This window comes from Anastrepha obliqua, chromosome 1 (assembly GCF_027943255.1).
Source record: "Anastrepha obliqua isolate idAnaObli1 chromosome 1, idAnaObli1_1.0, whole genome shotgun sequence".
NCBI lineage: Eukaryota > Metazoa > Arthropoda > Insecta > Diptera > Tephritidae > Anastrepha > Anastrepha obliqua.
Window position 1 is genome coordinate 157,686,275 of NC_072892.1, and position 26,475 is coordinate 157,712,749.

The 26,475-nt window shown below is 38.4% G+C and overlaps 1 protein-coding gene across 11 annotated transcripts in view; it reads right to left on the reverse strand.

Moving 5' to 3' along the window:
- Positions 1-26,475, reverse strand: part of LOC129235964 (serine/arginine repetitive matrix protein 2) — a 256,950-nt gene that overhangs the window by 105,512 nt on the left and 124,963 nt on the right. The window contains exon 1 of one of the 11 annotated variants that reach the window (XM_054870091.1): positions 22,901-23,762. The exons of the other annotated variants lie outside the window; for them this stretch is intronic. The gene's annotated coding sequence lies outside the window, so the exon portion shown is untranslated. Of the gene's footprint in view, positions 1-22,900; positions 23,763-26,475 lie in introns of those variants that run through there. 11 annotated transcript variants of the gene reach the window in all.

The window sequence follows — 26,475 nt, forward strand, 5'->3', positions numbered from 1 at the left end:
TGACATTGTGATTACACCCACCAGTATTCTCAGTTCCCTCCAACTAAGTTTTAGAAGAAAGGTCGCTAATTTTCTGTTTGGTTCTTGGCACTTGGCTCCTCTGCAGCAGCCCAACCTTCTATGGGCGGACCTCATAAAGTCGTCAATCCATAGTTGAATCGATGCAGAATTGACACCTAGAAGGGGTTCAGGGCCTATACATACATAGAAAGACTCTACATACATATACTATATAAGCATTCGAAGATTCTTAATGAAAAGTTTGAAAATTTGATGAAGTATAAAATGTTGATGTCGAGCATTCGTTACATGAAAAAAATTAAACAAAAAAATCATAAAAAATCAAGACAAATTTGGGGTCACTCTAATATCATACCAAAATTGACTGGACAACAAGCCCGCATATCCAGAATTTTTTTAAAATTTCTGTCTAAAAAGTTTGAAATTTTTATGAAAATTTGAAAAAAACGTTAAAATTTTGTAAGAGATTTGAAACCTTGAGTTATATGCTTTTGTGTTATTAGGAACTACCTATATTAAAAAAAAGAATTTTTTAATTAAAGAAAAAAACAAAAACTAAAATAAGTAAAAATTTAAAAAAAATGTTATTAAAACAAAAAGTTAAAAAAAAAAAATAAAAAAAAAAAATTAAGAAAAAAATAAAATGAAGAGAGTTAAAAAAAATGTAAATTAAAAAAATTTAAAATTAAAAAAAAAAACTTTTTAAAATTAAAAAAAACTTTTTAAGATTAAAAAAAAATTAAAACTTTTTTTTTTTAATTAAAATTAAAAAACATTTTAAAATTAAAAAAAAAGTAAAAAAGAAGTTTAATTTTAATTAATTTTTTTTTAATTTTAATTGTTTTTAATTTTAATTTTTTTTAATTTTAATTTTTTTTTTTTAATTTTAATTTTTTTTTTTTAATTTAATTTTTTTTTTTAATTTAATTTTTTTTTTTTATTTAATTTTTTTTTTTAATTTAATTTTTTTTTTAATTTAATTTTTTTTTTCTTAGTTTTTTTTTTTTTAAATAGCTCCTACTAACACAAAACCATATAACTCAAGGTTTCAAATATCTTACAAAATTTCAAAATTTTAAAATATATTTAAAAAAATTAAAAATAAAACAGTCAAAACTTTCTATATGCTGCACTGCTATTATTCCGACCACAGGTGTGCATACTATATTAACATTAAATGCTGAAAGTACATGTGTCCGCTTGTATTGAAGTATATATGTATGCGTGCTTGTTTACCGCAGAACAGCCCACTCACACACGACGCCGCCGATGCCAATAACGACTGTGTAGGTCACCTGAATATAAATTCAAGGATGTCGCTCACGTTCTTTGCTCTGCGAAATTTGCACAATACATTACATTGGCTCCCAAATTTTTATTCCTCAATTTAAAGACTTTGGCAAATACACTTAAACGGGCATTGATGATGTTAATGGGGAGAGAAATATTTTGTATGTACATTAATTAGTGATTTAAAAAACCAAAGAAAAAAGTTATTAAAATCAATTAAAAAGCACATTTGAACTTTGCGCGCATAAGTAAATTAAACACAGATACATAGGTAGAGAAAACTACAAATACATACTGACTATTTTCATTAGAAATCAAGTCTAATTGAAGTCGCGCAGCCATCGCAGGGACTGGCGAAAACTTCGGAAACGCTAAGGCAAAGAGATAGCGACCGATATAGGTGTGTGCGTGTTGTTGTTATAGCAGCATAAACATTGTCCATATTTTTGCTGGGAATTGTTGCTGAAGTGGCAGTCTTTGGATGGATTTAAATACCTCCGTTAACGTAGAACCCACTGTCGTGGGAACGATCCGAATGTTGGTGTCTCGTGGAGCGTTCTGCACGATTTTTTCGGGATGAGCTGAGTGTAAACACAGCTTCTACCAAGCGAACTAAAAATGTCATGAAAGGCTTATGCCTAATTACCTTTAACGAGATGTGGCCCAATGAATATAACAAACATTTTATACAACAGTCATGAAATGATGCTTCACAGACCATCCATGACAAGTCCAAAAAAAAAATCGAAAAAATCGTTCCAAAAGCAAGCCTTTTTTTGCCATTGCCTCTGTTTGTCATATGTAATCCATTCCGTATTTCTTTCGTCAGGCCATGCAGTAGGTTAGGTTAGGTTAGGTTCACCTGGTTGGCTGAAAGCCATCACACATCACATGGACCTATTGGTCCTTAGTGGTACCAGATGGAGTTAGACCTTTACGCTTCTCTGTAGTACGCATTTTGTAATACGTCTGAGTCTTTTGCGTATGCCATAAAGTGCATAAGGAGTATTTTGTGAGCACTCAGAAGCATTTCAGGAATAATTTTCATCCGAAGAAGCCGAGGTTGACAACTTGTCTCCTTAATAAACGCAAATCGCAGCGCATCCGACGGCTAGGGCACGTTTTGCAGAATACGAAATGAAAAAATACCTCGCAGAGTTCTAGAGGACGGCCGCGAAAACGGTGGTTAGACGACGCTGAGGACGACATCAAGAACACAGGAGTGATCAACTATCGTAATCTGGCTATGGACCGAGATGAATTGTAGAGGAAGCTAAGGCTCACAACGAGCTGTGATGCTATGAACGATGATGATCCTTAATAATATTTCGCACATTTACAATGGTCTAATATATGTACAGTTGCAGTCAGAATCTTAGTAGGGCTTATGGCTCATTATTTTTAAGTGGCTACGTTTTTTTTATCACCATCCACTGTAAAATCCGTTAGATTAAGAGGTCGGCTTCATGTTATGCAATCACTTGTTAAACTTAACCTATTTGCTTCGTTAATTTTGTATGAAATTTTATTTGCAACGGCTTTTTTGTCAGTCAAAACCTTAGTAGTGCGTGAAAAAGTGTGTACAAAAAAAATTGATTGCTGATGGAAAAACTTATGTGGAAGTGCAAAATATCATTGGTTGCTCACCAACAATGGTACGTAATGCCATCAAGTGCAAACCAAGTGACAAAAAGCGTGGAAGAAAGCTAGCAATGTCGGCAAGAGAAGTTAAGTCTATCGTCAGATACTCAAAGCAGTTTCCCTTTGCGGCTGCTACTGAGATAAAAGATGCCTTAAAAGTGTCTTTGAGCGTTGAGACTGTTCGTCGGCATTTGCGTGAGCACGACCTGGGTGCCCACAGTCCATGTAGAAAAGAGACTTCGATTCACCAAAGAACATATAAATTGGCCTTCGGCCAAATGGCGCAACATTTTATGGTCGGACGAGTCGAAGATTGTCTTGTATGGTGGAAAGGGATCGCGCCAATATGTAAGACGACCACCTCACACCGAATACCAGCCAAAGTATACAACAAAAACAATAAGGCATGGTCTGGGCATGCTTCTCTTGGCTAGGCGTGGGACACCCCATTCATTGGGTTAAGAAAATGATGACTGGCGCTTCATATGTTGATATACTCAAGGACATCATGCTGCCATATGCCAAAGACGATATGCCGCTTGTTTGGACGTTCCAGCAAGACAACGACCCCAAACACACGTGCAAAGTTGCTAAGAGATGGTTTGAGAAGAGTCAGATCAACGTAATGGAATGGCCGCCACAGTGACCAGACATAAACCACGTTGAAAATTTGCGGGTTGATGTCAAGGAGGCAGTAGCCCAACGCAAGCCAGCATCTAATACGCAACTATGGGAAGCTGTGAAGAGCGCATGGGAGTCGATTTCGATTGAAAGATGCCAAAAACTTGTTGACTCAATGCAACGCCGTTGTGCTGCAATTCTAAAGAATAAGGATCATGCAACAAAATACTAATTTAAATCCTAAACAAAACCCCATGTAAAAATAAAAATAAAATCACCATCATATAAAAGTTTGGGCAAAATTTTTCTTACAATTTGTTACACTACTAAGGTTTTGACCGCTCGAAATTCGCTGCAGATTTTCTAAATATAATTTTACGTTACTGAAATAAGATAAACGTTGGATGTTTTTTGGGATTTGTTTTGTTTGACAGTTGGGAAAAATAAAATTTCTTTTTAAAAGCGATTGCATGCATTTTTTAACCCATTCCATTTTACGTTTGTGCACTACTAAGATTTTGGCCGCAGCTGTAATTTTGTCTATTCCTACGACACATCAAAGGCTTAAAAACTCTCTTAGAAATCCATTATTTGACTTCCGATTACGGTTTGCTCCTACAAACATCCAGAAATTTAAAAAAAAAATAGCTAAATATTTTGAGAAGGAATCCGAAAATTTTCTGAGAGATGAACGAGAGTAGTGATTAGCGACGGAATAAATCGAATAACTGGGGATTTTTTTAAAGGATGAGAAGTCCTTTAAAGAAATTAAATTATACAGACATTTGTTTAAATAAATGTGCAAAAAACTCAAGCTTTTAAGTGTGTAGAATTACAAGATTTCGTCCTCTACAGATCCCAACCAGTCTTATTGATGCATTTTGAAAGAAGCAGAAGACGATAGAAGTTTCAATGAAGAAAAAAGCGACAAATATCTGTGGAAAATTACCCATTATTAATCATATTGAAAAACAAAAATCAGGAAAAAGCGCACGAAGAAGTATTTCGGTACTTCAAGACTACTTTTCTATGATGAAGTATTTATTTTTTTTTGTTTTGCAAAATTGATTATTGTGAACTGAGTAAAGCCAGCGAAAGAAGAGAGACACTTTTTTTTCGGGGAGTGCCTTTTCGATACGTTTGCTGGCGTATGAGGTTACGGAAAAGCCAATACTCCGCATCTGATTTTTTTAAACTGTTGAAGAAAGCCGTTCAAGTTCTAGAACTTAAGCACTCCCCTAGAGTCCTGACTTTGCAGTCAGGCGAGATGAGAAAGGGCACCCGGCTTTTCTCAGAGTCTTCAATATACTTCAGAAATAGTTTATTGAACCACATACAAACATATTTTAGAAATGGACTAAGATAGTGCTTATGTACGTACGAGTATGCACATTAGTGAAGAACAGAGAAAGAAATGTCGATCACTCAATCTCACTCTCTCGTTGCCATGTATTTATTGCTCTATACGAGAGAGTGAGATTGATTTTTTTGTTTTTTTTTTTGTCTTGTTTTACATTTCACTGACTCCCACCTTTTCAGCTGGCTCCTACTGATGCATATTAAATTTTACAAACACGGCGAAAGCATTACTTTTCAACAACTAATTTTTAATTTGAGTGAACGAGAGCCTTCGAATGAGAGCGCATAAAGAGAACGCAAAATGTATACAGGTACAAATTTAGAGAGGATGAAAGAAAGAGAGTGGGAGATAAAATAATTAAAACAATTTTAAGAATTTGTCGGGAAATTATAGTCATATACTACATACATACATAAATACATACATACAACCATGCATACACACATACGTATGTATATGTAGCACGCAACACGTCAAACGTTTCGCCTTCAACTCGCGTTTAACATCATTAAGTATTTTTATACCCGCGCGCACTTTGGCGCAAAGGTATTAGAATTTTTTTCACATAACGGTTGTATGTGACAGCACAGAAGCAGCAGGACTGTATATTTACATATGCACGATGCCTCACAAAAGTATTCGGAAATATTTTTTTCGCTCCAGAAACTCCTTTTACTTGTTATTTATTGCTCCCTTAATATTTCAATGTAAAGCATGTAAAGCTGCATTTTATCACTAAAAAATGGGGCTTACACACTTTTTGGGTGTTTAGCCGAGCTCCTCCTCCTAACATACTTGCGGCGGTGTATGTCTTGATGTTGTTGCACAAATGGAGGAGCCTGCAGTTTTAAGCTGACTCCGGACTGCAGATATTTTTTATGAGGAGATTTTTGATGACAAAATGGAATACGCTCGGAGGTTTGCCATTGCTTCCCAGAAGCGATCGCTATTAGAAAAAACTCGTTTCATCATTTTGGTCTTTCAGGCGCGGAGATCCCAATCTACGCAATTCCGAATGGTAGACACACACCAACCCTTTCGGCTACGGCGGCCGCCCTCACTAAATATTCAAATTTAAATTTGAAAAGGTCGAGCCAAGGAGCACCAAGAGATTTGGTGGCTCCTAAAACACTCAGGCCAAAAAGCCCATTGTATTTTAAAGCTCTGGAAAAAGGGTAGATAGTCAAGGAGGGAAGGAGAAAAGTATCAGAGAAAGAGATAGGAAAGAATATAGACAGAGACAGAGGTAGTTAGTCCTGTGAGAACTTTCCAGATTATTTGGCAAATCTGTGAATATCCCCCAGTTTTAGATAACGAATATTATTCATTCTCATGACATCGGCACCCAAAACTCGCAACCGTGCTCTAGCAAAGGCAGGACACTCACAAAGAAAGTTCTCAGTGCTATCCGCCTCCTCCAAGCACAACAGGCACACTGGGTCCTCAATGATTCCAATGGTGGTCATAAGCTGACCCCATGGGTTCTGTCCTGTAATAATACCGACCATCAATCGAACGTCTTTCCTTTCCAGTTTTAGTAAAAAACTAAATATTACTTTTGACCAAAACTAGTTGTACTTTTTTGCGGATTCTACACCCTGTTTTCGGTTTTTTTTTACACTTATAAGCAGCTTAATGCGTGAAGTTCGCCCATTATACCCACCTGCTCTAAGCGTTACTCACACAGTTTTATCACTAACGTTTATTCTGCTAATCTCAGCGAAATTCTTGTTCGTTTCTGGGGCAGAAGGGCGTGGCTTTTGCTTGATTTTTCTAACAAAAATGGCCTTATCGTGGGACTTAAATTTTTCAGGCCTTCCTGATCGCTGTCCTAAGTTTAATCAATTCCTCTGCAAAATGCTGTGGATGATTGAAATGTTTCTTTTTGTGCAATTTGATAAGTCTTTTAATGTTTTTCCTTCATTTCGTAAATTAAATATTAGTTTTCTATACTGCAAAGTAGTTCAGTTTGACTTTGTACCCATATTTGAGACAACTTCTCGTTTTTTATTAAACATTTAGTGAAAACTACCGGAACCATCGATTTTTACTTACAGAATCAATGTTAAATTCTATCAACAGTGACGCACTTTTGATGCCTTTGCAAAGCCTATTACGAATGCAAGTCAGTTCATGCGGTTTATACTCAATTCTTTGTTTGTTTTTGAGATGTTCAATTATTTCTTTCAAGAGAAAGCTAAGCGTTTTTTTATGTTAAAAACTGAATTTGTAAATGTGAACCCGAGATAAAATAATCTTTTTTTTGGACTTCTTGACTAAGAAAATTACAATAGATTTCCGAACGCTTTTGCGAGGCATTGTACATTGTAAATATATCAGAACACGTATAATGCTCAGAACGTGGAGAGGAATCGATTTAGCCATGTCTGTCCGTCCGCCTATCCACCCATGCGCACGATAACTCAAGCAAAATGCGTATATTTCCATGAAATTTCATATTATGATTTAGTTGATGTTGAAACTTATAGAAATCGGTCAATAACCACACCCACTAGCCATATAACGGCAATTAAAAAAATAAAAGCTTGTCATCTGCTATAAGTCAAACAAAAAATGTCAAATTTTGTAAAAAAAAATTATAAACTCAAGAAATTATATAAAATTTTGAAAAATAGGCGATGCCACGCCTTCTTTTGCATAAGTGCGGGTAAGCGACTCGGTTAAATTCGACATAAATATTATTGAGATATAGAATTCCAAATATATATACCCCGACTGTAGGGAGAACGGCACTGTCATTCAGTGATGAGGCCCGCTACTTAGGTCTAATACAGAAAACTATGTAAGTTGGAAGGTCGAAGATAGAGTAAAAAGAGCGACAATAGCGCTCTCCTCTGGTAATAGGACTAATTTGGGGTCATTCCCCATCTACCGTATACTGGCTTTACACAGCAATTGTCAGACCAATCCTAACATACGGTATACTAGTTTGGTGGCCGGCTTTAGATAAGTTATATATCCAAAAACACCATGGTAAATGTACAAAGAATGGCCACTGTTTGCATCTGCGGGGCCCTTAGGACCACGCCCACAGAGCTTCTAAACATTATGTTTAACCTATTACCAATAGAGAAATTCGGTAAGCAAACAGCTGCCAAAGCAGCTCTCAGACTAAGAGAGATCGGCCTACTCAGAACGACCCAGAGAGGATACTCTTCAATTTAGAAAAACGTCCCTGCATTTCTGGCACAACGTGTTTCTGTAAGACCAAGGATATCAACTTAGATAAATCCTTCGTCACAGTATTTACTTCCAAAGAGGAAGTAAAGCACATCATTTCGCCTACCTGATCATTGTAGTGTATTTCAGGCGGAAGTCACTGCTATAAAAGAGGGACTTACGGTAATAAAAACGAGAGTATTGTCCACAAATGAAGTCTTCATATACTCGGACAGTCAAACGGCAATAAAAGCACTAGAATCTAAAACACACTCGTCAAACACAGTCTTAGAATATTTTAAACTTCTAAATGTCGTATCTAAGTGCTACAAAGTGCACCTTATTTAGGTGCCAGGCTACAGGAATATAGCAGGGAACTGCAAGGCAGATGAACTTGCTCGAACCGGTACAACGTCCAACCGGATAAGACACTGATACCTATGCTCATAGCCACTTGTAAATTACTTATAGAAAGGGAAACCATCGACAAGGTTACGAGTTGACAAAACCCCACAACATGCGAACTAAGCAGGCAGACATGGCCGAAATGGAACAGCGGTCGATTGAAAATCTTGTTAAGATTTAATAGAGAAGCTATAAGAAAAATGATAGGGATATTATATTAACTGGTCCTTGTTTAACAGGCAGCCGCGCTAGAAGGTTATGACTCCCGTACTTCGTTTCTGTAGAAGCTGTCTTAATACAGAAGAAGAGGAAATAGTCAGACACCTTTTATGTGAGTGTGGATGCTAAGCTATGAGGAGGCTGCGCACTCTTGATACGGCATTTTCAACTGATGGTGCGAACTTAGCGCATCTAAAAAATAACGAAGCTTTGCTCGTTTATTAAAGTTATCGGCTGGTTTGAAAAGGAACCCATAGGGTAAGGATAAGCTCCAGTGGTATCACAATGGACCTACGAAAAGTCTAAGTATGCCGTCACGACAAGCACACAACCTATGTACCTATTGAGATCGGATAAAAACCACGTCCACTTGTTCTATGTAAGTTGAAATTAAATTTATCTCAATCGCTCTGATGCCACAAGCCTTAACCGACATTGTCTATGAATTTGTATGATTCCAAAAATTAACAGCCAGTACAATGGAAATTTTACCAAAATGCGTGGTTCGAGCCGAATTTAGGCCTCCTTATTTGTTTTATTTATAATATATTTTTTTTTTTAATTTTGTATATATTTTTTTCCGAATTTGTGCTTTCTTTCTTTCTTAGTTAAAAATAACGAAAAAGGAATTTGCACGCGTAAAATGGCTCACCCTTGAGTTTATTTTTGTTTATTTTTTTTTTCAACTGTCCAAACCGAATTTAGGCTTACTTATTTCATTTATTTGTAATTTTTTTTCATTTTTTATATAATTTTTTTTCGAAATTTATGCTTTCTTTTTTTCTTGGTTAAAAATAACAAAAAAGGAATTTGCACGCGCAAATGGCTCACCCTTGAGTTTATTTTTATTTATTTATTTTATTTTTTGCAACTGTCTGTCAAATTGTTAAGAACACCCACAGGCGACTTTCAGTCAAACCCCAATGTACGTTAATATGTATGCATGTATGTATGTATGTATGTATGTATGTATGTATGTATGTCTGCACGTATGTTTGTATGTATTTATTTATGTATTACCACAGTTGCTTACTCCTGCTAATTTTTATCGTATTTTAGTCAAGTTCATTTACGCTTGACGCCAACAACAACAAGCCAGCCGAGCAAAATAGTACAGTGCAGTGCATCAGCACAGCAGCCATCGCTAATCTCGCGCAACATTTTCAATAATTATTTTGGCAAAACACAATTTATTCCCGTCGCTGCTGCACTTTTGCAAATTGCAGTCGCTTGTTGGTATGTCTGTCTCTTGATCTGCCCGTCTGTCAATCATTTGCAAGAAGAGTAACAACGCGAAAATTCTTCGTAGTTGATGGTGTCGTTGCTGTTGTTGTTCTCATTGTTGCTGTTGTTCTGATTGTTGTTGTTGTCGCTCCTATTGTTGTTGTTGTTCTTATTATTATTGTTGTTGTTGTTCTTATTGTTGTTGTTGTTCTTATTGTTGTTGTTGTTGTTATTCTTATTGTTCTTGTTGTTGTTCTTATTGTTGTTGTTCTGCTTATTGTTGTTGTTGTCCTTATTGGTGTTGCTTGTTGTTGTTCTTCTTCTTCTTATTGCTGTTGTTGTTGTTCTTATTGTTGTTGTTGTTCTTCTTATTGCTGTTGTTTGTCGCACAAAAAAATATTTTCTTTCCACTTCCCAAACTTTTCATTGTCTTATTTTTTCTGTCAATTCGATTTCGTTTAATTTTCGCTTGCCTTCTGCTTCACAGTGTCGCTCTTCAATGCTTTTTAATGCATTTGCATTGACATTTCGACAGTGGAAACGTAAGGAGAAACATGTGTATGTATGTAAGTACATTAGGGCTTTGCCATTTCCTTGGAGTTGGAGATGGAAACGACTCAGTGGAAATTTTCGAAATTTGTAGCAATATTTTTAAGGAAAATCACACAGAACTGAGTGGTAACTTAAATAAGACTATCAAAAGCTGGGAATATTCACATTTTAATATTTCATAATTTTGGTGCACCCTGCTAGTTTTCAACTCCTGTCATGCCTACCTACAGAATTTTGATTTCATATAAATATTTAATATTTAGGTGTTAACTCATGGCTATTTAAAAAAATGGGAAAGAAACACAGAAGTTTCTCACAATTCGCCAATGGAACTCTTTACTTTAACCTTCCGCACAGATTTTACTAATCTAAAATTTTTTTCCCGCCAGCCGTTTCTTCAAGTTGGGAAACAAATAGCATTCCGAGTGGTCCGAGGCAGCCAAGTCTGGAGAATAGGGATGATATCAAACCAGTTGCAACCCTATTTTCATTAATTTTTCGGAATGCGTGTAACACTGCAGATCCAAAATGGATGAGCTCTGCGAAAATAGACAGGTCACAAGGGAATAGAGGGATATGAGAGAGTTGACAAGCTTGCTAAGGCAGGCACTCGCTTGCCTAGGATGAGTACGTCGAGCATATATCGCTCACTCTCACAACTCACAGTTTTGAAGACGAAACTAGACGAGAAACCAACTTTGGAAGTACAGCCTATACAGGAAGTCTTGACCTCCCACAGGATTGCCAAAATATTGCCACGAACTTGCAACATGAAAACAACCAACTTTATTTCTATTTTATCACTCCCAAGGAAGGAACTTAAAATATTGGTTGGAGTACCGACGAGATATTGTCTCATTACATATCACGCAGCTAAAATGGGATTGGTCCAGAACGACACGTGTAACTTATACGAAGAAGAACGAGATACATTAAAATACCTCCTTTGCCACTGCCCTGCTCTTAGCAGAACTCGTAAGAACTTCTTGGGATCGGCTCTGAAGGATATTACTGGCAAAAGCTTAAACTCTTTATTAAAACTCGCCAAGACACAATCACGAACTATGTTTAACACGACTCAAACAACACCGGTAACACTACGGGCCCTTGTGGTTAATGTGAGATCTATTTAGATCAGCCAGACCAACTGCTGCGGCATGAGCTGGTGCGTTGTTGTGATGTAAAACGAAAATCACTCGACTTCCGCGAATCAAACGAATGCTAAACACAAAACCATGGACCGACCTGGCTGAAGCTTGGTGTGTGTTCTTCTAAGAGGTACTACATACTAACTAAACACAATCTCGATAAGCGCCAATGATGCCATCTCTCTGACTTTGCACGGACTTTTCAATCGACCTTCGTAGCTCACGTGTTTTCCTACTGCTAAAGCTACTTTAATTATGTGTTTTTGTTTTTTGTCAATGACTTCCAAAGACCGCAAACCACTCCTAAATGTCAGAGAGACAAAACGTTTGTTTACTTAGCACTATTTGGAGTCTCTGGAGGTTCGAGCGATGATATCAAAGACCGAATAAAGTAAGCTGTGACGGCATTTGGCTCGCAATTGGCAATTTGAAACGCATCACACATTTCACTTCTCACAAAACTCCGAATTTTTAACTCCAACGTAAAGTCGATTTTACTATATGTTTGTTTTTGTAAACAGATGCCTTCGAAAAATTCTCAAAATATTCTGGCCAAATATTATGTCGAATGCTGATTTATGGGCCAGAACCCAGCAGAAGCCAACACTATTAGAGATCCTAAAGAGAATATGGGGCTGGATTGAGCATGTTCTACGCAGAGGAAATGGTGACTTAACAAGAGCCGCCATTGACTGGAACCCCCCAAGGAAGCCGCAAACGTGGAAGACTAGCGAATACCTGGAGACGACTGCTGGAGTCAGAAACCCGTGCCATGCAGCTTAGCTGGAGTGAAGTTAAGAGATTGGCACACAGACCCGAATGGAAGAAATTCGTTGTGGCCTTATATTCTACACTGGAACTCTAGGAATTTATGATGACTTGGAGTCCTTATAAACTTATAATTGCTAAGTCAAGTCAGCTTTATTACCCTCTAAGATAGCGATGGATACAGAAACCAGTCAGATAGATCAAGTTTCCTACTGAGCACGTCAACTATTCACGAGGACTCTTATTCACGCAAAACAACAACTCACAGGTGCAAGCAAACCAAATAATCTATAGAAAACAATCAACGCTTAAGCTGTTTGATAGAGGCTACGTCGAAAAACTTGCTCTGGAGGATGCAAGTGCGAAAAAAAAAAATAACTAAAAAATAAATAAATGGTTACCCCAAACATTTACGATCATTCTGAACATCTTCTACAATCAAATTGGCATATCTATAGGCAGCGCGAGGTGGATGCCGAGAATGCTCGTTCCACTTCAGAAGACCCAAAGCGTTAAGCGAATTTCGCAACGCTTGTACCGAGAGCTGGAAATAGTACATTAACCGAACTGATACTGTAAGAAAAATTTGGGTTCTTCTATATGTGAATTCGGGAAATGAATCTGATTTGAAGCAAGTGTGCGTACATTTCGTGGAGATGCAAAAAAGGTAAAAAGAAATTTAAGGTGCAACAAACGTCTGAAAAAGAAGAAGAATGCTCCGTTTTGAGATTGAGTAAACATTTTCTTCTTACAGTAAACATTTTATTGATCGATGTACTAAAAGAAATCACTTGATCGGGCGTCCGATTCTGGTAGAGCGGAGCAAAAATAAAAAATATACCCATATCGGTGATTTAAAAGTTTACATCAGAAGTTTTTTAGTGGAGATCACAGTTCCCACGTTTTGCACATTCTTGTGGTAAATCGGCCTAAGAAACTGTGAGATGCTTACAGTTTAGATATAAGGTTTGTTCAGTAATTCTATGTAAAAAACAACGGGGATCATTTTTGTGGAACATTTTACCCTCTTACTCCTCAATGGATGGGTATTTTTTGTCTCTTTTCTGGAAAAAGGTAAACACTAAAAAATTGATAGGTATAACGGTTAAAATTCTACTAAAAGTTTCTTCATGCAACAAAGTTCAAAATTCAGTGAAATGTGTACAGAAAATGTGTACAAGGTGGTGCAAAATTAATCACCCTATCGGAAGATTTATAATTTTAGCAAATGTAGTCGTACGCCAATCACACTTGATAGTTATATTATATCAGATAAGATTTGTACTACACCCGAATAGATTACAGTGGAAAGAATAGCAAGACAGGATAGATATATGCATGGCAAGACTGGAAAATTTGGTTTGAGGTCACTCTTCCGCGAATCTTTTGGATTTATTGATGAATCTTAGAGGTCCGGAAGAGGAAGAACTTTATCCATACACAGAACATTGCAACCCAACAGCCTAAGCCTGATTCTAGAAAACGCCGGACAGCAACAGAGGAAATGTTCTGCAGTGTCCTCATTCCGATGGCAGGATAGGCATATTGGGTCGTCAGTGATTCCCATAGAAACCAAATGCTGACCATAGGCGTTGTGCGCTGTGATTACGCCCACCAGTACTCTCAAGTCTTTCCCACTAAGTTTTAGGAGACAGTTCGCTAATTTCCTGTTTGGTTCTTTCACAAAGCACTTGGCTACTTTTGAGGAACCCAACTCAGACCAACGATTTCTATGCGTAGACCTCATGAAGTCGTCAATCCATAGCTGAATCGATGCAGAATTGACACCTAGAAAAGGTTCAGGGGGCCTAGTGATACTTGAGAACTAAACAGCTGCAGAATACAACAATCAAGCAATGGAGCGCTTAAGAAAAGATATCCGTTACACAAAATCATTTTTTCTATTTAGTAAAAAGGTTATCCAAAAACAAAGTTGGCTGCTTAATGTTGGATGATTTATATATCATCACCATCATAGCAATTCCAGCTCGAGGTGAGCCAGTGTTTCCTTCACAATCGCGCTCCAAACGACTGGATTACGTTCCTTCTCCTAGCATTTATAAGGCGTAAATCTGCTTCAACGTCGTCTGTCCGTCTTCTTGGCGGTCTTCAACGCTTTTTTACTGCCACCAATAATGAGCGAGTTGAAGGCCTTCTTCGTAATTCTGCTAGTTCATCCGGAGTATTTGTCTAAACCATCTCAGCCGTTGAATTTTAGCGAAACGCACCCTGTTGTGACCTGATATCAGCTGTTCGATCCCATTACTTTATCCGATTCTGTAAGATCCATCAGCTTCCGACATTGGTACAAATATCCTTCCTAAGATTTTATGCGCAAAGCGGAGAAGCTGAACTAGCTTAACTTAGATGCCAGAGTACCCACGCTACGCAGCCATATGTTGCTAATGATCTTATTAGCGTGCTATATAGATTTGTAGCCTCGAAAGTAATTTATTTTTGAGAAGTTTCAAGTGAGCAAAATAATTTCCTTTAGCACCTTGTAGTCTAACATTCATGCCGATTAGGGGGACTGCAGCTCTGCTAAGGTTTACACTCAGGTAAATAAAACTCTCCACTTTGTGGAAAATATATAGACCGACCTCCAGGTTGCCATAGCGTGTGGCGCTTAAAGGCCTAACGAGATATTTTATCTTATCGACATTAACTTCAAGACCTACTAGCTTTGTTTTAGTTTCAGCTCCAGCATACAGTCATCGAGTGCGTCTCGTTTCCTCGCAACGATAGGAAGGTCGTCAGCATAGCCGCGGGTCTGAACGCTTTTCGCCCTCCTTGGTAGCTCCAGGGTTGATATCTCGCTGATGTTGTATACAGGGTTGCCCATATTCGACGGACCCGACGGATTTGGATGACTCTTCGAGCCCATTCCAATCGGCGAGGCTTGTCCGCAGGCAACAATCTTTGCGTCAATTGAATCTTGTACGGGAATAAATGCAAATCAATGCGGATAATTCTTTGTAAAGTGGTCCGAGCAATGCTCAACTGCTGAGAACGGTGATTTTGGGATGTCCTTGGCGACGCCTCGGTCGGTTTTGATTTGGCCTCTTTGGATTAGAAAGAGCATCACCAGTCGAAAACCTTTCGTACAAACGTTTAATGGTGTTCTTAGGAGGCGCACTTTTCACATTATCTAAAATTTTATACGCACGTTGAGTTTTCACAATTGACTTCTTTTGTTGAATGTAAATTTCAACAATTTGGGAGCTCTCGTGTGGCATGTACTGTTCCATGGTAAAAATCTGCTTGGACTGACGCTTCCAACGCGGCATGTCATTAAGCGATCTGACGTCTCTGTCAAAAGATGGGTCCGTCGATAATTGGCAACCCTGTATTTATATGAACTTGGCGCTTACATCCTTTTGTTGCTTGGTTGACCGAGCTCCCCACACTATTTGTGGCATGTATCTTGTCCCAAATGACACAAAAGATCTTTTAGGTCGCAGTGTCGGTCTTTGGACCACCTACTAGGATAAATTAAATTAATTAGAATCTTGTCCCAAAATTGGGGAGCCTACAGTTTTATACCACCTCCGATTGGCAGATCCTTTTCTATTCGAAGCTTTTTCATGACAGAAATACGCTCGAAGGTTTGCCATTGCCTGCCGGGAAGCGACCGGTATTAGAAAAAACTTTTTCTAGCATTTGGTGTTTCATGCTCGGAGTTTCGAAAACCGAAGACGAGGCATAAGGAGGAAGAAAAAATTAAGAAGAAGAAATTAAGAAGAAGAAATTAAGAAGAAGAAATAGAAGATCACATTTAATTTCAAACCGATTCGTCTTCAACCCGACTTTTTTTCGACTTCACCCTGCAGAAGTGTTTATTTCCAAACAAAAATTTGCTAATATTTATGTGATGAATGATGCATGAGAAACTGAAACGTACCATAACCAAAATCGATTTTAATTTTTCAAAGACTTCTAAAAACCATTTTAAAACACATAAACTGCATGAATTTTATTTTCATGCCACACAACAACATCGCATGTTTGGGTGAGCCAATAAAATTTCCAATTATAGGGAAATGTGAACGTCACCCTAATGCACATACATATTTACGTATGTAGGAATACAATAAATTCCTTACAACACAAAAGATTGTTTCCTGCCGCCAATATTTTTTCAAAATATCAAAATTATTTTTCCCGATGAGGTGTTGATGGGCGACGGGCGCGCTAACCGAGGTCGTTACACCGATTGTTGCACATCTCGCGCGGCAATGTGTAAGTGAGAGAATACTTTTGAACAACAAATGTAACAAATATGCATACACGGACATAAATATGTGCATGCATATAAACAATATTTGGACGAAAAATCAAAATGACAAAGCAGCACGTCGGGTACTTGGAAATTCTTTAGGACAAGAGGAGCACAAACTCAACTAATTGGACTATGAATTATTTGCTCGACTAGTAATTTAACGTTTAAAATACTAAATTTAATATACATACTTACATATGTACATATACCTATATAAGTAATACAGAAAACTTTGAAACAATAATGCGGAATTTAAAAGTTATTGTTTTCTGTTTTTTTGCCGCAATACGAAAAATCATGCACATTTATGAGAGAAGCCTGTCTGCCGAAAACTCTTTAGGTTATTTTCCACGTGATTTTCCTCAAACGCAAAACAACAGCAAATTTGCATATACATAAGAAAATTCAAAATCTAAGAAAGCAAAGCTTTGGAGCTCTCAAGCTGGTGACTCATGAGATTGAGAAGTTCGCGTGACGAATTGGGATCATTTCAGAATAGATATTTTCAATGCCATTCTTGATAATGGCGAGAAGAAAATGTTAAAACAAAAGTCACTTTCCAATATTTAAAACATTTAAGGCCAAAAATCAGATGGGCTGAGAAGTCACTGGCCTAACACAAAGGTAACACCAGTTTTATTGCACTCACATCTTTTTCAGTTAGTACTAACCTTAAAAATACAGCTGTTAGAATTTCAGGATATTCGGTTCATTAGTTCGTGAGTTATTGCGCTAAAAGTGACGCTACTTTTGGTATTTTCAAAAGAATGGATCAAAAAGAATTGCGTGTCTTAATCTTAATAATGATGGGAAAAAATACCGCTCAAGCAAAGCAATGACTTGAAAAGTGTTACGGGGACTCCGCTCTATCAGAAACAACAATGAAACGATGGTTTACTGACTTTACTGACTAAAGAAATGGCACGACCGTAATATACTGAAGTCGAATGGAGTATAAGCCTATTTCGAAAACTTCGAAAACATATTTCAGGGTAACACAAAAATTGCAGAAACGCTGCGGGAAGTTTATCAGACTAAAATGCAATCTTTACCCTACCAAATGTTAACGGGCAAACCCTCTCACTTTCACCCAGTGCAAAGTACTTAGGGGTAATTTTGGAAATTAATTAATGGGAATTAGGGGTAATTTTGGAATAACTGGAAATTAAACGTCGAAGAACGGGTAAGGAAAGCTGAAATTGCTTTATATGCCTGTAAACGTATGCTTGGAAGAAGATGGGGTCTTCAACCTAAGCATACATTATGGCTGTATAAGGTGGTTATAGGACCTATTTTATCGTATGGCTCGGTAGTTTGGTGGAAAGCTCTAGGGAGAGAGTACAATACGAAATAACTCGCCAGAATACAAAGATCAGCCGGTGCAATAATGGACGGTGCAATCAGATCATGTCCTAGGGAGACTCTCAATGTACTGACACACGTAATTCCAATAGACCTACATATAAAGAAGACGGCAACCTTGAGTGCATTTAGGTTATATGAAGCGGGTTGCTGGAAAGAAAACACTTATGGTAATGCCAGTCTATTATTGCGACAAACTCAGTTAACCTCGGTGAGGACTGACTACATCGCCTCGACGGTAACATTCAATAGGAATTTTTCGACTCTCTTTCAATCTAAGGAGAAATGGAATAAGGGATTCTCACTAAACAACTTCGACACGAAAATGGATTGTGGTGTTGGAGCTGGTATATATTCTCATAGACTTAAAATTAAAAAAATTTTGCATCTCCCTAATGCCTGCAGTGTCTTCCAGGCGACAGTATTGGCAATTGGAGAAGCTTGTAGGTTACTAATCGCAGATTTCTCTTTTAAGGGCATTATAGCTATTCTTCCGGATAGCCAAGCTGCAATCCAGGCACTGGATTCAGCTACAACAACCTCTAAACTAGTGGAACAAAGCAGGACTAGCCCTACTACCTTGAGCGAAAACCATAAAGTTACCTTAATCTGGGTCCCGGGACATTGGAGCATCGAAGGTAATGAAAAAGCGCACGAACTGGCAAGAAGGGGATCTGCCATGAATAACGCTCTTGCAGAATCGGTATGCACACCATTCGGTGCAGTCAAGAGTGCAATTCCCCTAAAATACCTCCGAATCGCAGATTGTAGATGGAGAGACCGGACGAAATGCAAAATTAGCAGAACGTTATGGCGCACATACAACCTCAAACAATCGTCAATATTGTTAAAACATGAAACGATGGGACGCCTGGGGACTATCGGCAGTCATAACTGGCTTTTGGTCTATCGGAGAACAAGCAGCCAAAATGGGCATCCCTCACAATACATCCTGTCACAGTTGTAAACAACCGTAGAGAAAGGAAACAATCTTCCACTTCCTCTGTGAATGCCCTGGTTTAAGGAAGGAGAGAATGCCAACCCTGGGCAAACCACTGTTCGAGAGCCTCGAAAAACTGTCTGGCTTAGATGTCAAAAACCTAATAAGGACTGGACAAGACAAAGCATATGCCAGGCTCGAGCAAATGCCCGATGACAAAAGAACATGCCAAGGCAAGATAAGATATGATTATACTTCAAGCAAGTATGCACAGGAGTAAAAATGCAGACCTGCTAATGGAGCATATGGTCTTAGAAAAAGGAGTTCAAGCAGTCGTGATAAGCGAACAATACGCTCAATCTGAGAAAGCTTGGATCGAAGACGAGTCGGTAATAACCGCAAAAGGATCAGGCGATGGTTTCGTCTACGTTCAAAACAGCCAATACACAATGATAAGCTGTTATCTTACACCGAACGACAATACAGATGAATTCAACCGAAAACTGGAAAGTATTCAAGACAAAGCCCTTAGTTTAGAGGGGCAATTAATAGTAGCGGGAGACTTCAACTCAAAAGCAACCGAATGGGGCTCGGCGACAACGAACTCAAGAGGTAGAGGAGTGCTGTTCATGGCAGCCAGACTAGGTTTAGTGGTACTCAACACAGGAACGACTACGTACCGAAAGCCAGGTTGCGAAGGCACAACACCCGACATAACCCTAGCATCGGAAATCATAGTCACCTTTACTAAAGACTGGAGAGTCCTGGAAGATTACAATGGGAGTGACCATCAATACATCACGCTTTGCATTGAAATGGAAAACCAAAGAGTGCGTGAAAATAAAAATAAAAGTACACGCAAATGGAACATAAACAAGCCAAACCCAGCGACGCTCCTTGCAACTATTAACGAAAATAAAACGACGATTTGTACGAATAGTACAGCAAAAACACTAGTCAAGACAACAATGCAATGCATTACGATAGGCTGCAATGGATCTATGCCTAAAATAGATAAGAAAAAAAAAATAAATGCTGTATACTGGTGGACACATGAGATCGCAGAACTTAGAGATATGTGCATCCATAAGCGTAGAAAGTATACTAGAGCCAAAAGATTGGGTCCGGCGATAACGGAATCCGAAGAATACAAAAAGAGCAGAAAAGAATTGAGGAAAGCTATAAGCTAAAGCTATAAGCTACGAAACGATCTAACAATAACCCATTGGGGGCTACAAAATCGTTATGAAAAAGCTAGGAGCCTAATCCCCTGCTGCTGATATGGAAACCGAAAAGGTAAGCCCCATTCACAGAAGAAGAACTTGTGGATGCTGCAAAAGCAATGAAATGCAATAAAGCGCCAGGACCCGATGGCATAGTTGCAGAAATATTGAAACTATTGGCAATCGAACGCGCTCTTTTGCTGCCGCCAAACATGTACAACGCATGCCTAAAAGAAGGAATTTTTCCAGAAATATGGAAAAAACAAAAACTATTGAGTACTAATCAGTAAGGGAAAGGGAGACCCAACATTAGCGTCCGCTTATAGACCGTTATGTATGCTAGATAGCGCAGGAAAACTCTTTGAGAAACTGATAATGTATAGGCTTAGCGAAGCCGTAAAGAACAGTGGCGGCCTCTCTGACAGGCAGCATGGTTTTAGAAGTGGCAGATCTACCTTAGGAGCCATCCAAGATGTAATAGCTAGTGTAGAACATGCCCAGGCAGGTAATCGATTCTCCAAACGCTTAGTATTAATAGCCACAATGGATATTAGAAATGCTTTCAACAGTTTAAGTTGGGACGACGTAATTGAAGCCTTAAAGATAAAATTCAAGATCCCGAATAAACTATTGAAGATTATTCGTAGCTATCTAAGCAATCGCATGCTCTTATACGAAACGCGAGAAGGGTGTAAGACTAAACAAATAACAGCAGGTGCGGCCCAAGAATCAATACTCGGATCTGAACTCTGGAATATAAGCTACGATGAAATCCTTCGAATAGAGATGCCTGACGATGTGAATTTAGTGGGATACGCAGATGACATTGCAGCTGTAATAAGCACCCGAAACACTGACGAAGCTAAAAGGAAGTTAAATCAGGTGATGATCCGAGTTCAGACATGGCTAGAAGACCGTGGATTAAAGCTGGCCACAGAGAAAACAGAGCTAATCCTTCTAATGAACAGACGTATTCTATTAGAAGTAGACATGCAAATACTCGATGACACTTTATCGACAAAAAGAGTGGTCAAGTACCTAGGAGTGCAATTAGACACAAGGCTAACTCACTGGGCGCACATAAATCATGCTGCCACAAGAGCTGCCAAAGTAAGAGGCATGTTAAGTAAGCTCATGGCAAACCTTGGAAGTTCAACGCAGAACAAGCGAACACTTTTAATGGACACGACGAACTCGATTCTCTTATACAGATGCGAAATATGGGCAGCTTCGCTAAGGATGCAATGCCGGCGGAAAACTCTGCAATCTGTGCAACGCACTTGCGCTCTCAGAGTGGCTTCGTCATACAGAAGAGTATCTGAAGCAGCGGTGTTAGTTATCAGCGGAACCATCCCTATAGATATTCTAGCACAAGAGCGCAAACGAAGATGGGAGGCAAAAAACACAGGAGTCCCAGTACCACTCTTCTCCGATATTAGAGTTCAAACGCTCATACTTTGGCAGACAAGATGGAACTCTGAACGGTATGGTAGATGGACAGCGAGACTAATCAGATGGACAGCGAGACCAACCAAACTGCATATATGGAGATACTGAGTGTGATGATGCGGAGCACACCTCCTTTAAATGCGAGAGGTGGAACGTAGAGAGAACAGGTCTGCAACGAGCTATTGGTGTATTTACACCTGAAGAAATTATCGAGAAAATGATGATAGACGAAGAAAAATGGAATGCCGTCGCAAATCTTGTGGAGGATATTATCCGAAAAAAGAAGCGCGAAATGGAAAGTTATGCTGAAGAGCATTGGGCATAGGTTTCTCAAAACAGGCGACCCTGGACGCAGGGTGAGTAAGTAAGTGTCCTTCTTAGGACGCCGTCTTGGCCCTCTACCTCGAAGCAATGCGGAAGCAGTCCCGGTGTGGAGGGAAAAATCCAAGAGAAGAGGAGGGATATTTTCAGTGGAATCATCACACACATAGTAACGACGGTTACTATATGGTGCGAAGTCATTTTGAACCCAACCTCACCGCACAAAAAAAAAATCCCATGGCTTCAAGATCTTTGTGGTTAGCGAAGCATCTGCACTTGCACATTTGTTTATTAAACATTAAACAATTTTATTCCAGCTGAATGCCAACCATCCAGTCATTGAGTAATGTGCCGCCAAAGCAGTATTTTTTGACATTCAAAGTACTTTCGAGGTGAATTATTAAAATAAAATATCCTCAGAATGCAACTACCAGTCATCCATCAAGTTAGTGAAAAATAATCTACAATTTATGAGCGCATATAAACATTTGATGAGCTTTCCGAAGAACTGATACACTTTGAAATTTTATCAAAAATTCTCGGTTAAACTCAACGAGTGGCACTTAATGACTCGAAAAACAAACAAAAAAAATAATAATAATGACATCATACAATGAAATACGGCATGAAATCGTGACTTTGAAAGTGATTTTTGCTAACCCCAAATAAATTGTTACAAAAATGTTATCAGAACACCACCGCTGCCAGTTGACGTGTTCGGCACACACACGATGACGCGAAAGGCGCACAATGCTCACGGGCGCACTCGTGCGCGCAGCAGCAGCAGGTAACGATGATGATAGAGGTGATTCGGTATTCATTCAGCGCAGCCAAAATAATAATCAATGATTCATAGCATAAGAATGGATAGGAAATTTCGTACATAAATGTATTTACCGTTTGATATTCGTAGGCGTTGAGTTTTACGAATAAATCCAATTTGATAGCAGCGACGCGTTTTCCACTAAAAAATTGTCCAGGAATCGAGACGTTTACAGCAGAAAGCAGTTTTCATACTGCTCCGTTTTGCAGGTATTCTTAAAACGATTAATCTTGAAAAAAATCAACAACTGCTCATCAGGCACTTTACACAAAGACGAATCGATTTTGAATTGTATTGCACTTTTTACTCGTATTTTTTCTTTCCTTTGCTTTTTCTTGCTTCTTCTTCTTCAGCTTGTTAGCTTCTTTCAACGAATCGATTTGAATTGGTTTGGTTTGGTTTGGGTTGGACTCGTTTTCGATACTTTCTACTTCAATACACTTTAATTGCCATATTCTCTATATTTTAGATAGTATAAAATTTAACAAGACGTTACGAAAATTTCGTACGCCACTGAAACGCACACACTCACACACACACACGCGCGCGCTCTCTGTGCATAACACACATGCGGTCACAAATTTGCTGGTAGTCGCGCATTATTTCAAAATATATACTCGTATGTACTATGTTTTTTAAAAATAACTTTTAGCTAACACGCAAGAAGAATTTTCATTTGAAAATCATTTATGTATGTACTCGTATATGTACAGCGATCTGGTGATATTCACACATAGACGAGTAGAGGAGGCGAGGCGGTAAGAGGCGAGCGAGCGCAACCAGGAACGAGAGCGTAAAGCGGAAAGCGTAAAGCTGTTGAGCCATCCCCACATGCAGGCAGGCAGTCAATCGATCCGTATGGTGGACTCGTGCCGAAATCACAAATTTAAATTCAATCCAAAAGATATAATCAAAACCAACAACACGAAACAAAAAGCTATACTACACGTACATGCATACATATGTATGTGTGTATGTATGCATGTATGTATGTATATTGCACCACACACTGTTCGCCACGAATTTTATGGTATTATAGATACACACTTTGCTTCTAAGGCACTTTTTGCCGATAATTCGATAATTTCCCTATGACCAGGAGTACCCAAAATTTCGTCGATTGGAAAATTATATTCTAGTAAAAGTCGTGCACGTTTTTCTATTTTTTATTTGCCATTTATTTGCCAAGCTATGGCTATGAGATGGTCAACTTTTTTAAAATTGCGAGTTGTAATTGCACTTTTCGCCAACAACAAAGTGGGCGGCGTTACACGTACTGCGAAAATTCGAAAATTTTAAAAATACTTTATATATCTTCCTCGTTTGTAGCTGCCTCCAAGTTAATTAAGCACACTTAAATTAAAAGATGATTAACAAAAAAAAATACTGTACATTTAGTATTTTTCCCGATTTTCCGCTTTACCGACTTGCCGCGAGTATCTTTCAGCCACGATGTGCTCGCGCCGTCTAAACACTTACATATTCGATTTGGTCGAGCAGAAGTTTTCATCGTCGCTACGTCGGCTGCTATGAAGAATATTTGATCCTAAAAATAAATCGGGTAAGGGAATGTTTTATTTTCAGCTACGAATATCATCGTTTATACGCGCACAATGGCTAACGAAGAGAGCGCTCGATCAATTCCGTTATGTACTCGTCGTTTTAGAGTGTAAGTGGGAAAAAGTAATGTAGCGGCGAGGCTGGGCGCACAATGGCACGCGCCACAAAGGAGTCTTGGCCTCGCCTCGTAAGTAGTGCAGAGTATGTTGAGCGGCAGCACAATGCTCCACTGTGCTTGCTCTGTTCAAAAAGTATCCGAGGAAGAATGAGAGCAAAAGGCAGTAGGCTTATTGCTGCTCGGCGCTCAGTGAATTTGACAGCATCAGCGCTTTAGCTGACGTAAATGTAAAGTTTTGTTGACTTATTATTATAATTTTGTTTTTTAACAAACCATTTCCTTTTTATACTGTTTCCTATCATTTATGTTTTGTTGGCATTGACCTAACCTAACCTTCAATATTTGTAGATAAAATTTGACTGTTTCTACCCCCGTTCTCTCTCACAGCCCATGCAAAGTTATGTCCGCGCAAGATTACTCCCAAAATTTCATTTCAATCTAAGCGTTATTGTATTCTATCATTCTTGAAATGTCCACCGCTTTCGATTCACCGCTTCGCTGCTAGGCAAATGAATAATTTGTATGTGAAAGCAACAAAAAACAAGAAAAAATGTAGTGATGATCAAACGGCACTAGCCATCTTCGAGTCGCATTCAATTGTCATTCTTCAGATATTAGCCGCTTTCGATTCACCGCTTCTCTGCTCGCTGGAAAATTCCGCTGCTCCCCAAGCGAAGAATTTGTATATGAAAATATCACGAATTTAGCGTTGATGAAACGTTCGTAAGCGAGTAATGAATAGATGAAGCAAGTGGGATAAATAAACAAATGTTGGCAGCACTGGAGGAGAGCTGCAAAAAATATCATTTGCTTGGATGTACTAATTCAGATTAGTAATAAAAGATGCCTAATATCAGAAAAGAGAGTGGGCAGCACTGAAAGAGAGTCGCGAAAAGTAGCTTGGCAGCACTTATTGAGTACTAGAAATGAAGCTTGCTTAATATCAGAAAATAGAATTAGCAGTATTGAACATTGTGAGTTATACCATTTTTTTGAGAATAACCTTACTCGTTGATGGCGTAGCTTGCTCGTTAACTTTCACATGCAAGTTTTCCGTCAAGCGAGCAGAGCCCAAACATAGCGAGCAGAGAAATAGCGAATCGGCGACGGTTTTTGAACCATCTTAACTCACAAGCGATATGCTTGGGAAGCACAAGTACAGATACTTTTTTGTATATTATATTTTGCATACTTTCAGGGGCAATACTTTCAAAGGAATAGAACTACATAATAGTTTGAGCGATATGAGGGTTGGAGCAAGACACTTAACTTTTGACCGTTTGTCACAGACTCAAATAAGTTAGCATACTTTGAGGTGGGGCGCTTTGAAAAGCAGTTTGTTAAAACGAAAATAATGCAGTGCTGCTAAATTATAAGTGACAATAAATTCAACAGAATTTTTTTATTTTATTTATTACTCGTAATTCGAGAGCAGCTATTGTCAAAATAATTCGTTTTTTGTTTCTGTTGTCAGTTTTTTACATATTAATTTTGAGGCAACTCTTCGCCTTAGTTGTTGATTCAGCCTATGAAAAGTGTTTCGAAGATTATCAAAACCATTAGAATGCCTGTGATTTACTGGAAAATTAGTCCTGAACCTTTCTGTGAACTAACAAAGGTCCACATCAACGAACTTCTCAGAAGGTAGGAGGAGAAGAAGTTCGTTGAACACTCACGAAATTCTAGAGGAATTTCTGCTAACCTACTTTCACTCAGCAGAGTAGAGTTAAGACTTCTAACTGGTTACTTTACAGGCCACTGTAGCCTAAGATACCCCTTAAATAAAATTTATCTCTCTGAGACCTTCATCTGTCGATTCTGTGAAATGAACACCGAAAATTCAGAACATACCCTTTGTAAATGTCCTACACTAGGTGGAAAACGGCTACAGCCTCTTGGTGGTATTGCTGTACCTCCATATAAAGTATGGAACAATAAACCCCAGAATATGCTAAAATTTTCAAAAAGCCT